This window comes from Pseudophryne corroboree, chromosome 5, assembly GCF_028390025.1.
Source record: "Pseudophryne corroboree isolate aPseCor3 chromosome 5, aPseCor3.hap2, whole genome shotgun sequence".
Lineage (NCBI taxonomy): Eukaryota > Metazoa > Chordata > Amphibia > Anura > Myobatrachidae > Pseudophryne > Pseudophryne corroboree.
Genome location: NC_086448.1, coordinates 807,680,341 through 807,695,695, shown reverse-complemented (window position 1 = coordinate 807,695,695; position 15,355 = coordinate 807,680,341). Strand labels below are relative to the sequence as shown.

General features: G+C 48.8%; 1 pseudogene; it reads left to right on the top strand.

Moving 5' to 3' along the window:
- The first annotated feature begins 14,851 nt into the window (after window positions 1-14,851).
- LOC134930146 (5S ribosomal RNA) lies at window positions 14,852-14,969 on the top strand (annotated as a pseudogene).
- The last annotated feature ends 386 nt before the right edge of the window (window positions 14,970-15,355 follow it).

Genomic DNA, 15,355 nt, shown 5'->3' with positions numbered 1-15,355 from the left:
TGTCATAGTACAGACGCCTCTGGATACTGAACTATTTCACAGCCTGCAGCAGCCACCCACAGCCCCAACGGTGAGTCCCTCCGCCCATCCTAGCCACTGTATGTCTGGTCACCACTTTACACAACTCCACCCCTCCACTACTTACCCCCCTTTCTTCATCAGCTTCCTCACTGGGCACTCTCCCTACCGCCCCGCGTCTCTGTATCCCCTCCCTACCGCCCCGCGTCTCTCTATCCCCTCCCAACCGCCCCGCGTCTCTTTCCCATACCTACCGCCCCGCGTCTCTCTATCCCCTCCCAACCGCCCCGCGTCTCTTTCCCCTACCTACCGCCCCGCGTCTCTCTATCCCCTCCCAACCGCCCCGCGTCTCTTTCCCCTCCCTACCGCCCGCGTCTCTCTATCCCCTCCCAACCGCCCCGCGTCTCTCTGTCCCCTCCCTACCGCCCGCGTCTCTCTGTCCCCTCATTACCGGCCGCGTCTCTCTGTCCCCTCCCTACCGACCCGTGTCTCTCTATCCCCTCCCAACCGCCCCGCGTCTCTCTGTCCCCTCCCTACCGCCCGCGTCTCTCTGTCCCCTCCCTACCGCCCCGCGTCTCTGTCCCCTCCCGACCGCCCCGCGTCTCCCTGTCCCCTCCCTACCGGCCGCGTCTCTCTGTCCCCTCCCTACCGCCCCGCGTCTCTCTATCCCCTCCCAACCGCCCGTGTCTCTCTGTCCCCTCCCTACCGCCCCGCGTCTCTGTATCCCCTCCCTACCGCCCCGCGTCTCTCTCTCCCCTCCCAACCGCCCCGCGTCTCTTTCCCCTCCCAACCGCCCCGCGTCTCTCTATCCCCTCCCAACCGCCCCGCGTCTCTTTCCCCTCCCTACCGCTCTGCGTCTCTCTATCCCCTCCCAACCGCCCCGCGTCTCTCTGTCCCCTCCCTACCGCCTGCGTCTCACTGTCCCCTCCCTACCGCCCCGCGTCTCTGTCCCCTCCCTACCACCCCGCGTCTCCCTGTCCCCTCCCTACCGGCCACGTCTCTCTGTCCCCTCCCTACCTCCCCGCGTCTCTCTATCCCCTCCCAACCGCCCCGTGTCTCTCTGTACCCTCCCTACCGCCCGCGTCTCTCTGTCCCCTCCCTACCGCCCCGCGTCTCTCTGTCCCCTCCCTACCGCCCCGCGTCTCTATATCCCCTCCCTACCGCCCCGCCTCTACCACCCCGCGTCTCTCTGTCCCCTCCCTACCGCCCCACATCTCTGTATCCACTCCCTACCGCCCCGCGTCTCTCTGTCCCCTCCCTACCGCCCTGCGTCTCTCTGTCCCATCCCTACCGCCCTGTGTTTCTCTGTCCCCTCCCTATCGCCCCACGTCTTTGTATCCACTCCCTACCACCCTGCGTCTCTCTATCCCCTCCCTAACGCCCCGCATCTCTTTCCCCTCCCTACCACCCCGCGTCTCTCTTTCCCCTCCCTACCGCCCCGCGTCTCTCTTTCCCCTCCCTTCCGCCCGCGTCGCTGTATCCCCTCCCTAAGGCCCCATGTCTCTGTATCCCCTCCTCCCTACGCCTCTGTATCCCCACCTTACCGCCCCGCTTCTCTCTATCCCCTCCCTACCACCCTGCGTTTCTCTATCCCCTCCCTACCACCCGCGTCTCTCTATCCCCTCCCTACCGCCCGCGTCTCTGTATCCCCTCCCTACCGCCCCACGTCTCTGTATCCCCTCCCTACCGCCCCGCGTCTCTGTATCCCCTCCCTACCACCCCGCGTCTCTGTATCCCCTCCCTATCGCCCCGCGTCTCTCTATACCCTCCCTACCGCCCCGCATCTCTGTATCCCCTCCCTACCGCCCCGCGTCTCTGTATCCCCTCCCTACCGCCCTGCGTCTCTGTCCCCTCCGTACCGCCCCGCGTCTCTGTATCCTCTCCCTACCGCCCTGCGTCTCTGTATCCTCTCCCTACCCCTCTGCGTCCCATACACGGTCCATACCACCGGCTCCTTGATACCTCCCTGACAAACCCTCACCAGGAGGACAGGAGCCATAACCCCCTGCGGTGCCCCCCATAGTTACCAGTATATTGGTGATGCTCCGCTGTGCCGCCTCCTCCCTATCCCTCACTCGGCAAGCGCAGGGCGCAAGCCCAGCACCGAGCACATGACCGTGCTGTCAATGCCCATTGGCCCTGGGAGCAGCACCAGCCTGCGCACCCTCCTCCTACTGCACCTGAGGGGGGCACACACATGGCGCATGCAGAGGGGACTGGTGCACCTGCGGCCGCGTGGAGACATTGCGTGCGCAACATGTCCGCGTTGCTACACCTGAAGGATGGTACGGTGTAGAGAGAGGACACAGCTGCCTCTGTTCCGCATTGTACCAGCACTCCTCTCTGTGTCTAATGACACCGTATACCTCTTAATGCGGGTATGTGTATATCACATACATCCTTATCCGTGTCCTATATATTGTTACACATACAATCATATAGTTATAGGTCCTGCACCCACCCCCCACCTGCATCCACCTCCTCCTCCTCCCGCAGCATCTACAGACTCCCTGCCTCATCCGCCCCCCCCCCCCCCCCCCGCACCGTTAACGCCGTCGCAAGTGCCTACACCCCCTTCACCATCTCAAGCCCTTTCGTCGTGCAATATTTGACCACTGACAAACCTAGGAATGCAGGTAATACTCATACAAATATTGAACCCCAGCAAGGCGTGCAGGTGTTAAGGGGGCGTAGCCCCTTTCGACGGTGTGAAGAGCGCCCGTAGGGCGCGATGAATCACCTAGTATATATATATATATATATATATATATAGGAATCCAATAGAAGCGGCACTCAACGGGTCTTTAGTATGAAATGAGTAAATCAATGGCGGAGTGACGCCTGGCAGAGGTTAACGTTTCAGTTTAATACATAAACTTTCGTCAGAACAAAGAAGCAGTAAACTGTACATACCTTTATACCTTGTATACACCATGTGAAGCAAACAGCGTGGGTGCTGATTGCGGCGCCTTCCGGTGACGTCGCGTGAGTGCGACGTGCGCTCTGCAGCGCCACTTCCGGTCAGGCCGTAACTAGGAAACAAAATCAACAATACAGCACCGTCACCATAACAACAAGACAGCGGATGTCAGCCTCTATTAGTAACGCTGATTGTATGGATATCCAAAAACGCAATAGACATCCCCATGCAAATTAATGCTTATTAATGCTATGCAAGACAGTACTCAGCTGCCAAACTATGATCTACCATACAGCATACATGATAAATACCACACTAGCTATAACTAATAAATCCAATAAGTTATGCTAGAGGAAACAGTTCCAATTTAATTGTTCATTCAGTCCCCTGGGTACCAGAGTATCCAGGGAGTAAATCCAGCGCGCCGCCAGCTGGAGAAGTCTCCTGGATCTGTCACCCCCTCTGATGTTCACAGGTACCTGATCAATGATTTTATATTTAAGGGTAGCCAGACTGTGTTGCATCATTTTGAAATGTCTGGCAACCGGTTGCTCAGAGTCCGATCCATCAAGCGCATGTCTAATAGACATTCTGTGGGTGGCCATCCTTTCCTTGAAACTACAAGTGGTCTTGCCCACATAAAGGAGCCCGCATGGGCAACGGATGAAGTAAACGACAAATTTGCTAGAGCAGGTAAGAACATGCTTGATGGAAAGTCGTTTTCCTGTATGCGGGTGAGAAAAAGAAGATCCTGCCTCCATATATCTACACATAGTGCATCCTGTGCACTTATAGCATCCTGGCTTGCGTAAGGAAAGTAGTGGTCGGAGCAGGGAGTAATCTTCCAACATCATTCACCACCAATAGGTCTTTTAAGTTTCGTCCTCGTTTGTAACTAGGTAGTATGGATATATTTCTAAAGCCACTGAGATCAGTGTCATTAGTGACAATAGGCCATTGAATGAGCTATTAGAATGGTATTGTTGAACAAACACCATTTTATCCTTGATGGGTTTTTTTGGTACGGGAGTCAGCAATTTCTCTCTGGGTATTGCTAGAGCCTTACATTTTGCCTTCATCAGATCTTTATGATGATAACCCTTAGTCAGGAATCGTGATATAAGGTCATCAATTGCCAATGAGGCTTTAACCGCTGTATCTGAAATGCGACATACCCAAATAAATTGAGACAGAGGTAGACTATTCACACAGGCTGGAGGATGCTGGCTGGACGCATGAAGGTAGGTATTCCAATCGGTTAGTTTGCGGTAAACATCTGTATGCAGTTGGCCATCTTTCAAGGAAACTGAGACATCTAACAAGTTGACACACTCATGACTGACGTTATAGGTGAATTTGATGTGCTCATCCACGTTGTTAATACTGTTGATGGCATCAATCAGCAGAGATTCCTGACCTCTCCAAATGAGGAAGAGGTCATCTATGTACCTGGTTATCCAGATGATACCCTCTGAAAAAGCTTGATTGGAAAACAACAGATGTCGCTCTTTGGTGAACATAAAGGAGTTGGCGAACGCTGGGGCCACACAGGACCCCATCGCACAGCCCATTTGCCGTCAAACAAAAAATAATTCCGCTTGAGGGTTAACTCAAGTAAATACATAAAGAAATCCACATCTGGACCCGTATAGTTGTCACTACTGGAAATTAATTCCCTAACGGCATTGAGTCCTTCTTCATGCTGGATGTTTGTATATAAGGACACTACATCCATAGTGCAGAGAATGCACCCCTCAGGTAATTTAGAGAACCCTTGAATTTTATTCAGAAACATAGTTGTGTCTCTAAGGTACATCTCCTGCTGCTGCCAGGGATTCTCTGTATTACAAAATCTCACAGTACCTGGACATTTATCTACAACCCATAGTGCAGCAGCAGGAGATGTACCTTAGAGACACAACTATGTTTCTGAATAAAATACAAACATCCAGCATGAAGAAGGACTCAATGCCGTTAGGGAATTAATTTCCAGTAGTGACAACTATACGGGTCCAGATGAGGATTTCTTTATGTATTTACTTGAGTTAACCCTCAAGCGGAATTATTTTTTGTTTGACGGCAAATGGTATTTGCAACAAAGGGGCTGTGCGATGGGGTCCTGTGTGGCCCCAGCGTTCGCCAACTCCTTTATGTTCACCAAAGAGCGACATCTGTTGTTTTCCAATCAAGCTTTTTCAGAGGGAATCATCTGGATAACCAGGTACATAGATGTCCTCTTCCTCATTTGGAGAGGTCAGGAATCTCTGCTGATTGATGCCATCAACAGTATTAACAACGTGGATGAGCACATCAAATTCCCCTATAACGTCAGTCATGAGTGTGTCAACTTCTTAGACGTCTCAGTCTCCTTGAAAGATGGCCAACTGCATACAGATGTTTACCGCAAACTAACCGATTGGAATACCTACCTTCATGCGTCCAGCCAGCATCCTCCAGCCTGTGTGAATAGTCTACCTCTGTCTCAATTTATTTGGGTATGTCGCATTTCAGATACAGCGGTTAAAGCCTCATTGGCAATTGATGACCTTATATCACGATTCCTGACTAAGGGTTATCATCATAAAGATCTGATGAAGGCAAAATGTAAGGCTCTAGCAATACTCAGAGAGAAATTGCTGACTCCCGTACCAAAAAAACCCATCAAGGATAAAATGGTGTTTGTTCAACAATACCATTCTAATAGCTCATTCAATGTGAGGAGATCAAAAGAATTATGGCCTATTGTCACTAATGACACTGATCTCAGTGGCTTTAGAAATATATCCATACTACCTAATTACAAACGAGGACGAAACTTAAAAGACCTATTGGTGGTGAATGATGTTGGAAGATTACTCCCTGCTCCGACCACTACTTTCCTTACACGCAAGCCAGGATGCTATAAGTGCACAGGTTGCACTACGTGTAGATATATGGAGGCAGGATCTTCTTTTTCTCACCCGCACACAGGAAAACGACTTTCCATCAAGCATGTTCTTACCTGCTCTAGCAAATTTGTCGTTTACTTCATCCATTGCCCATGCGGGCTCCTTTATGTGGGCAAGACCACTTGTAGTTTCAAGGAAAGGATGGCCACCCACAGAACGTCTATTAGACATGCGCTTGATGGATCGGACTCTGAGCAACCGGTTGCCAGACATTTCAAAATGATGCAACACAGTCTGGCTACCCTTAAATATAAAATCATTGATCAGGTACCGGTGAACATCAGAGGGGGTGACAGATCCAGGAGACTTCTCCAGCTGGAGGCGCGCTGGATTCACTCCCTGGATACTCTGGTACCCAGGGGACTGAATGAACAATTAAATTGGAACTGTTTCCTCTAGCATAACTTATTGGATTTATTAGTTATAGCTAGTGTGGTATTTATCATGTATGCTGTATGGTAGATCATAGTTTGGCAGCTGAGTACTGTCTTGCATAGCATTAATAAGCATTAATTTGCATGGGGATGTCTATTGCGTTTTTGGATATCCATACAATCAGCGTTACTAATAGAGGCTGACATCCGCTGTCTTGTTGTTATGGTGACGGTGCTGTATTGTTGATTTTGTTTCCTAGTTACGGCCCGACCGGAAGTGGCGCTGCAGAGCGCACGTCACACTCACACGACGTCACCGGAAGGCGCCGCAGTCAGCACCCACGCTGTTTGCTTCACATGGTGTATACAAGGTATAAAGGTATGTACAGTTTACTGCTTCTTTGTTCTGACGAAAGTTTATGTATTAAACTGAAACGTTAACCTCTGCCAGGCGTCACTCCGCCGTTGATTTACTCCTTTCATACTAAAGACCCGTTGAGTGCCGCTTCTATTGGATTCCTACATTGTCTGCTGCAACACAGATTATTGAAGGCACCAGGGCAAATACAGCACAGTATCCGGAGTGCCAGCTTTGTTTCCCTATATATCTCCTATATATTAGCCCTGTGACTCTGTGGCTGCACTTCTAACGCTGGGTGGAGTCACAGACCCTGCCCTGTCTGTGTCAGCACACCACATGACACACCATAGCAGAAGGGACCACCAGGCAGACACACCATTCTCACTGACGGCCCACACTGCCAGGTAAGCAAGGAGACCTACACACCCTCACCCCACTCTACCCCTCCCCTGCAAACACCCACCACGGCAACACACACACCCGCTAACAAGTCCGGTGCTAGCCCCCCCCCCCCTACCATCTGTTACACTGCAGCCGCGCCGTTGATATACAGTCACGGCCGCACACATTGCTACACACACTGGACTTACGGACCACACCGCACAGCCAGCCTCCTTCACTTCCACCTCCCTTCAGCAGCCCCGTAACCCACACCTCACGGAGGTGCCGTACAGGACCCACCACCGCAAAATACACTCACGGCCGCACAACTGCACACACTGCACTTACGGAGCCCAAGCACTCCGCACAGTGACAGCCAGGCTCCCTCACTTCCACCGCCCTTCAGCAGCCCCCTCACCCACATCTCACGGAGGTGCCGTACAACACCGCACAGAGCGCTCACACTGCCTGACGGAGGCGCCACACGCCGCAGCGTAACCCTCCCTCACTACCAAGCCAGCGGCACCTCCGTCACCCGCAGCGCTCTGACTGCTACCTGCGCCTCCCGCATCGCTGTGCCTGCACCCACCATCTGACACTCCACCATCACCCAGCACTAATCCACCCCTGCACCCCCACCCACCTGTAGCGGACCCCCTTACCACACCTTGGGAGTAAGGCTTATATTGTTGGGGGGGGGGGGGGGGAGTTCAATTCATGCCTGTTATTGTGCTGGAAGGGGGGGAAGTGGAATGCTTTCACCCACCACAATCCACCCTCCCCATCCACCCCCCGCCCCCAACACCATCAGCCTATCTGCTGCATATAGGAGCCACACACTTACGGCTAATCACACACCGCTCCCCACTACCGCTGCACACACTGTCACGGAGGCGCCCGACAGCACACCGCCAGCCTCCCTCACTCCCAGCCCAGTCACCCGCACCTGTCTTCCTGTGCGCAATAGGGCCGCACACACCGCTTCCCCCCTCCCCACTACCGATGCACACACTCTCGCACGGAGCTGCCCGACACCTGGCCGCCATCCTTCCTCACTACCAGCCCAGCTACCTCTGCCCTTCACCAGCCCCCTCACCTGCCCCGGTTTTCCACCGCCCGACAGGCCCACACACACCGCTCCCCCCCTCCCCACTACCGCTGCACACACTCTCTCACCAGCCTCCCTCACTAGCATGCCAGCTCCCTCTGCCCTTCACCAGGCCCGTCACCCGCACCTGTCTGCCTGTGCAAGACACTCCTGTTGCCACTCCAGCAACACCCACTGCAACCCTCACCCAACACCCTCCCCATCCACCCGCAGCCCCCAACACCATCATCCACACAATAATCTATGTGGCTTATATACGAGGCAGCAGCAGCGCACCCCTCCCCCCTTCCCCACCTTGGAAGGAAGGCTGATATGGGGGGGGGGGGACATAACGGAATGCCTGATATTATGGGCGAAGGGAGGGAGGGGCATGCCTTATAAAGGGGAGGAGATGACTGATATTGGGGGAGGGGGATGGCTCATGTTATGGGGGGGGGGGGTGGCCATCTATTCTTGTGTGCCTTTTTCCCTTTTGCCATGGTGGAGGTGCTGCGATGGGAGAGGTTTTTTTTTACACCTGCCGCTGGGGACAGGACTGCCATCAGCCCTGTCATCCCCACCCAGGCAGCTGCTGCTGACGCTACTGTGGACGTGCGCAGGGTCCGGACGTTGTGGTGATGCCCACTCCCGAAACAGTGTGGGACGGAGTCCCCTGTATTATACACTTTCTGCTGGTGTAGTGGGGAGGGCTGGAACCTTCACTGTAGCCCCCCTGTTTCCATCACTGTGTGACCCCAGCACACCTGTAAACCAACACATGTTGGGGGCCTTTGCAGACCTCTATGTTGCCCCTGTCTGCGCCGACGTGATGGGGAAGCTGGGTGTACTACGCTAACAACAAACATCACTACCCAACACTTTTTACTTACACACACACACACACACACACACTCACACAACCACCACTTACCCCTCTGCAATTACACTGCAACACCTACATAACCTTCCAGACCCTCCACAATTCTGCACACCACCACACAACCCCTACTACACACCCGCCACCCTCTGTATACAGCCAATGCATTCTGACAACACAATAACACAACCATATGCCCACAATGGAGCCCTCCCCCCCACACATGCAATAACATGCCAACTCATGTCCACCCCCCCCCCCCCCAACTTCCACACACTACAATACCATATACAAAGTTCCAAAAACATACAACACACAGCCATGCCACCTTCCGGTCCCATCCACATCTTCCCCGCACCCGCCACTCCCCCAACCACAGCACCTACTAGGTGATTCATCAGGCTCTGTGTGCGCTGTTCACGCCGTTGCAAAGGGCTTCGACCCCTTAACCATTGCACACCCTTTGTCCGTCCACTCACACAATTATGATTGGATGTAATACTCCATATAATAAAAATATTGCACGCCACAAGGGTGTGCAAGGGTTAAGGGGGCATAGCCCCTTACGACGGTGTGAAGAGCGCCCGTAGGGCGCGATGAATCACCTAGTATATATATATATATATATATATACACACACAGACACACTAGTTTTACGGACCCAGCATATACTGGGTCACCTCAGTCCCCACACACGTGCTTGGCTCCACCCAGTTCTGGAAACCCCCCCATGCAAATCCTGCGTTTGCCACTGCAATGCATCATTTAAAATCTGTTGCCAGTCAGGTATCTTGGCTATAAGAGATGTTTTCGACCCAGGAGGCCATATCCTTTCCTTTCAAGCACTACAAGATAAATTTTGTCTACCGCGATCCCATTTTTTTATGTTCCTACAAGTCCACCATTACATTCAATCTTTAGATAATCCAATGGCGAATTATAACCCTCCTGATGTATTGTCATCGATCCTTCTCTCATGCAAAACTTACAAATTTAGGATTAGACTTCTTTATCATTTAATTGAATCACTCCCACACACATGGACCTCTACTTCTCAAGCATGGCAGCTTGAGCTGCCCGATATATCTGATTTCTCGTTAATTATTAACGGTCTAGATAAGTCTCTCCCTGCCCTCAAATCTGCCTGTCTGCAGGAGATTCATTTACGCATACTGAACCGTATATATATATATATATATATATATATATATATATATTCCCCGGCGCAGAGAAAACATTTTGTCCCCATGGACACAGGTGCTTACATAGAAACATAGAATTTGACAGCAGATAAGAACCACTTGGCCCATCTAGTCTGCCTCCTTTTTTAAAGTTTAAGTAATCCCAACCCTTTTTCAACCTTAATTCTTTGTAAGAATATTCATATGTCTATCCCAAGCATGTTTAAATTGCTCTACCGTCTTAGCCTCTACCACCTCTGATGGGTGGCTGTCCCACTTATCCACTACCCTTTCTGTGAAGTAATTTTTCCTTAAATTTTCCCTGAACCTCCCCCCCCCTCCAGTTTCAGTGTATGTCCTAGAGTTCTAATACTTCTCTTCCTCTGAAGAATGTTTCCCTCCTGAACTTTAAGACCCTTGGTATCAAATGTGGTCATTCTGATGCTTCCCTTTCTCGTAATTGATGGTATTGTGGTACGATTTGTCGATTTTGGAATAAACTTTTGGAATATTTAAACTCGGTCCTGGGAGTATGTTTACCTTAATCAGTAGCTCCTCTTCTATTTGCTGAGTTCTCTTCAGGGGAGACGATACTGCCTCCGGGACATTGGAAACCCTTAATAATTGTCATGATCACAGTAGCTTAACATTTAATTCTTAAGCATTGAAGTTATCGCTCCGCGCCTACTATTGCTGTGATGGATATATTATATCACGAGAGGCGTCTTGCCAGTTATAACATAGAGAAGGGGGTTATAGCTTTTTTTAAAAAAAGGGGAACATGAGGTTACTTATGCTCCAGATGCCATAAACAGAGCATTCCAGGACTATTATACTAAACTTTATAATTTAAATCCTACTAACCCGGGTCCTGGTTCCCCGGATGTTTTCATTTCAGAGTTCTTACAGCGAGCTCACCTCCCTAGAATGTCTGAATTTGCCTCCTCTGAGTTGAATAAGGATATAACAGATGAGGAAATTTTCTGCCGTCCTGAGGAACTTTAAATTCTCTAAAGCTTCAGGCCCTGATGGCTTTTCGGCTTCGTACTATAAGAAATTTGCTTACATTTTGGTCCCCCATCTCAGAGTATTGTTTAATGCTGTGCTTCATGGCTCCCCATTCTCAAGCACTATACTGGAGGCCAGAGTGATAGTTATTCACAAAGACGGCAGAAACCCCAGAGACTGCGCTAACTTTCGGCCAATATCCCTACTGAATCTGGACATTAAACTATACGCTAAAATTCTAGCTACTCGTCTCAATGGTGTGCTCCCTGGTCTGATACATTATAATCAGGTAGGTTTCATCCCTGGACGTCAGGCCGGGAACAATACTAGAAGAGCAATCGAACTTATACAACTATTGAACTGCAGACACACTCCATCTATTGTTCTTTCGCTTGACGCCGAAAAGGCGTTTGACCGCATTTCATGGTCCTTCTTATTTCAAACCTTGCAGGCGTTTGGTATATCGGCAGAATTTCTAACGGGAGTTTCAGCTCTCTATTCCTCCCCTATAGCTAAAGCTCTCTATTCCTCCCCTATAGCTAAAGTTCTTACTACCAGAATACTACCCGCTCCCTTCCCGTTATCTAATGGTACGAGACAGGGATGCCTTCTCTCCCCCCTGGTGTTTTCCATGGTTATAGAACCCCTGGCTGCTATGAAAAGACATTCTGACAGAGTACGGGGAGTGAAAGTAGGTCCACAGGAGTTTAAGATTTTGCTCTTTGCAGATGATGTATTGTTGTCCCTTACTCAGCCGCAGTCTTCTCTTCTTGCCTTGTATCAGATTATAGAGGAATATGGATCCCTTTCGGGCTATAAAATCAATTTTATTAAATCCAAAGCCATGTTATTACATGTATCAGGAGATCTCAAACGCTCCTTACAATCTTCCTATGATCTTCGCTGGCAGACCAATAAGATTAAGTACTTTGGAGTCTATATTACATCTCACTATAGCTCTTTGTACTCTGAGAACTTTCTGTGTCTATTCACTAAGATTAAATCTGAAATAGGAAAATAAAGGGCCCATATCATATCCTGGCTGGGTAGGATAATTGCCCTCAAAATGACAGTTATGCCACAACTTCTTTACCTTTTTCAAACTCTACCTGTAAGGGTTCCGGAGAGGGTTCTTAGAGACGCCCAGGCCTCATTTGTGAAGTTTGTTTAGAACGATAAACCCCCAAGAATAGCTTTTACTGTACTTCGGCTCCCTTGTTTTGAGGGTGGTCGGGGTTTCCCAGATGTTAAATTTTATTACCTGGCTAGCCACTTGAGCCAAATGGTAGCTTCTTTTGTACCCCAAAGCTCTATTGCCTGGGTGGATTTAGAAGCCTTTTCCTTGGGGCTCCGTTCATTGGCTTCCCTGTGGGGTCTGGGCAAATCATATCAACTCACTCTGACAAATTCTTTTCCTTCTCTTAAACTCCATCTTTCTATTTGGAATAAATCTCTAGCGAAATATAAACTGTCCACCTCCTGCTCCCCCCTCACCCCCCTCTGGGACAACCCTGCTTTTCCCGCTGGGGTTTCACATTTTCAATTCATATCCTGGCATAGCGGTGGGGTCCATGTGGTACATGATCTATGTCTCCAAGATAACTGGATAACAATAGATGATCTCAATTGTAAGTTCTCCTTATCCCCACCCTTCTTTGAATACTTTCAGATCTGCCACTTACTTCTCTCTTTACCTCAAAATGATGTTCTGCAGGATCTTACCCCCTTTGTATCTTTATGTGCCAAAAAACCCTTATGTAGCGGGCTAATCTCACTAATATATTCTATGTTGGTTGGAGTTTCCTCTTTATTGCAAACTCGCCATGAACGGGAGTGGGAGAGGGACCTCCAGACGATTCATGTTGGGAAGAAGTATGGGAGAAAGGATTGGTAGAGTCTGCACAGGATCGCTTCAATTTGAGTATTTGATATTATTAGATAATATCATTAAAGCAATAGCTCTAATATAAACCAACATCTGGCCAATATACAAAACAAATAATTAGTATTGGGCGCTGGGTTGGTGGTGCTCCCATAAATAGTTCAGTAAACTTAATGAACAGAAAAAAGAATGGTTCCCGTATAGTACTGGAGCCAAGAAGAAAAAGAAAGACTATATGTCTTTTCTGGGGCACGCTTTTATTGTAAATGGAATGATGAATTCTAATTAAAATATAACTTTTATTATCAACCTTCCTAAAATATTGGAAAATAGGCAAAAAAAAAGGGGGAGGGGAGGGGAGGGGAAAGGGAAAAGGGGTATAGCTGTTAATCAAAAAATTATTATGATTGTTATAATATCCAAATAATTCACATGATGTAATAACGATATAATTTGGCTAAATGGCTCTATAAGCGAAAATATGTGGGTGTCTCCAGTAATAAAAATTTGTGTATTTATGTGAGGTTTACTTTCTGAAGGCACTCAGTGAACAAGCTCCACCGAGCGAAACGTACGTCACTTCCGGTCCGGAGCTCCGAACTTCCGGTCGGCGGACCGCGGACACCGGCGTCTCCTTGCCAGGCTCACCTTTTTCCACGGACACTTAGAGGCTGCGTCCAGCTACCTGAGGGTGTACTCTACCCCTCCATCTAACAGTAGGTCTCTGGGTCTTCTCTAAAGCAACACGATTTTTGGGTTTCCCGGCCTCTTTGTATTTTTGTTTACATATTTTTTTCTTCATTGTTATGACAGCCTCATGTATGAACTAATAAGGATCATATGCTTATACCAGCATCTATCAGAGGCATTTTTTTCTGTCAATTACATCAACAACTGAGGAGACCTTTATATCCTTAAATATCCAAAGCAGCTCTAGGGTCCGTTTTTCATCATCATTATGTCAGTATCTATCTATTATTGATTTCATGTTTTCATATAGGGGACTCTTTTTGGATACATTATATATTCAAAATAAGTTGTATACCGCTTTTGTCACTATTGGTTTTTTCAAACAGTGTTTATTACACATGACTCATCAAAGAGTATTATTTCAGTACAACATACAACACATTTGATTTACCATAGATTAATATCAATAGCCCCTGAATCAATAATAATCAATAATCAACAACAATAATTTTTTCTAATCATAACAGATTTCTGGGACACCCTCTCATTCTGTTCAAACAATTGTGGGGGCTCTGCAATGCAATTTGTCAACAGAGCACCGCGCTGTTTAAAAACAGGACAGTAGAAGTGTCCCTCTTGCTTTCTTCGGTTTCAGTTTTGTCTCACCCCACCCTCTCATTTTTTCATTCGATGCCCAGGCAGATGATCAAAAAGCAGAAGTGGGGTGTCACTCTAAACTGATCCCTCTTTTTTTCTTTTCTCTTTTTTCTTTTCTATTCTTTTTTCTTCCGTTTTTTTCATTCTCTCTCTGTTACCCTACCCTTCCCATTCACATTAGGGCCACACCGTCATCAGGACTTCCACCAACCTGGGAAGCCCCACTTGATATGATATTTTTTGACATCAGAACCTGTGACTGTTTTGGTTTCCATAGGACAAATAGCCATCATCATATGGGATTCAAGACCTACCACACGAAAGAGGTGGCACCTCAACAGTTCATTTTTTGAAGCCAAGACCCATCAGACCTTACACAAATTTTGAAGTGTAGGAGAATATCAGAGACAATCCTCTCAGGATATAGGATACAGAATTCCTGGTGTCATTCGGTGTGGGATATATCTACCTGCGGTCAAACCATACTGAGTATGCCCAACCTCGTCTGATCTTGGAAGCCAAGCACTGTGGGCCCGGTCAGTACCTGGTTGGGAGACCACCAGGGAATACCGGGTACTGCAGGTATTTTTATCCAAATCCAGGACACAGGACCTGGAAATACCATCCTCTACCTTTTTTTCCCTTCTTTTGCAGATTCCTGTTTCAGTCAGGAATTTGAATTGAGCCTGGCACACATTATATTAACAAGAAGTATGGGAGGGCATAGCTAAATGTTCTATCTCAACCCGACTCAAGGAGACATCTTATTAATTATACTATCGGTGGTACTACACCCTGGACAAATTGTCTAGGATATTCCCTTCTGCTACCCCTGTTTGTTGGCGAGGATGTGGTCGTAGAGGAGCTCTTTTACATATCTGGTGGACTTGTCCACATATAGCTCCCTTTTGGAATAGGGTACTTGATATATTGAAATCCCTCTCCGGACTCCCACTTAAGTTGGACCCGTG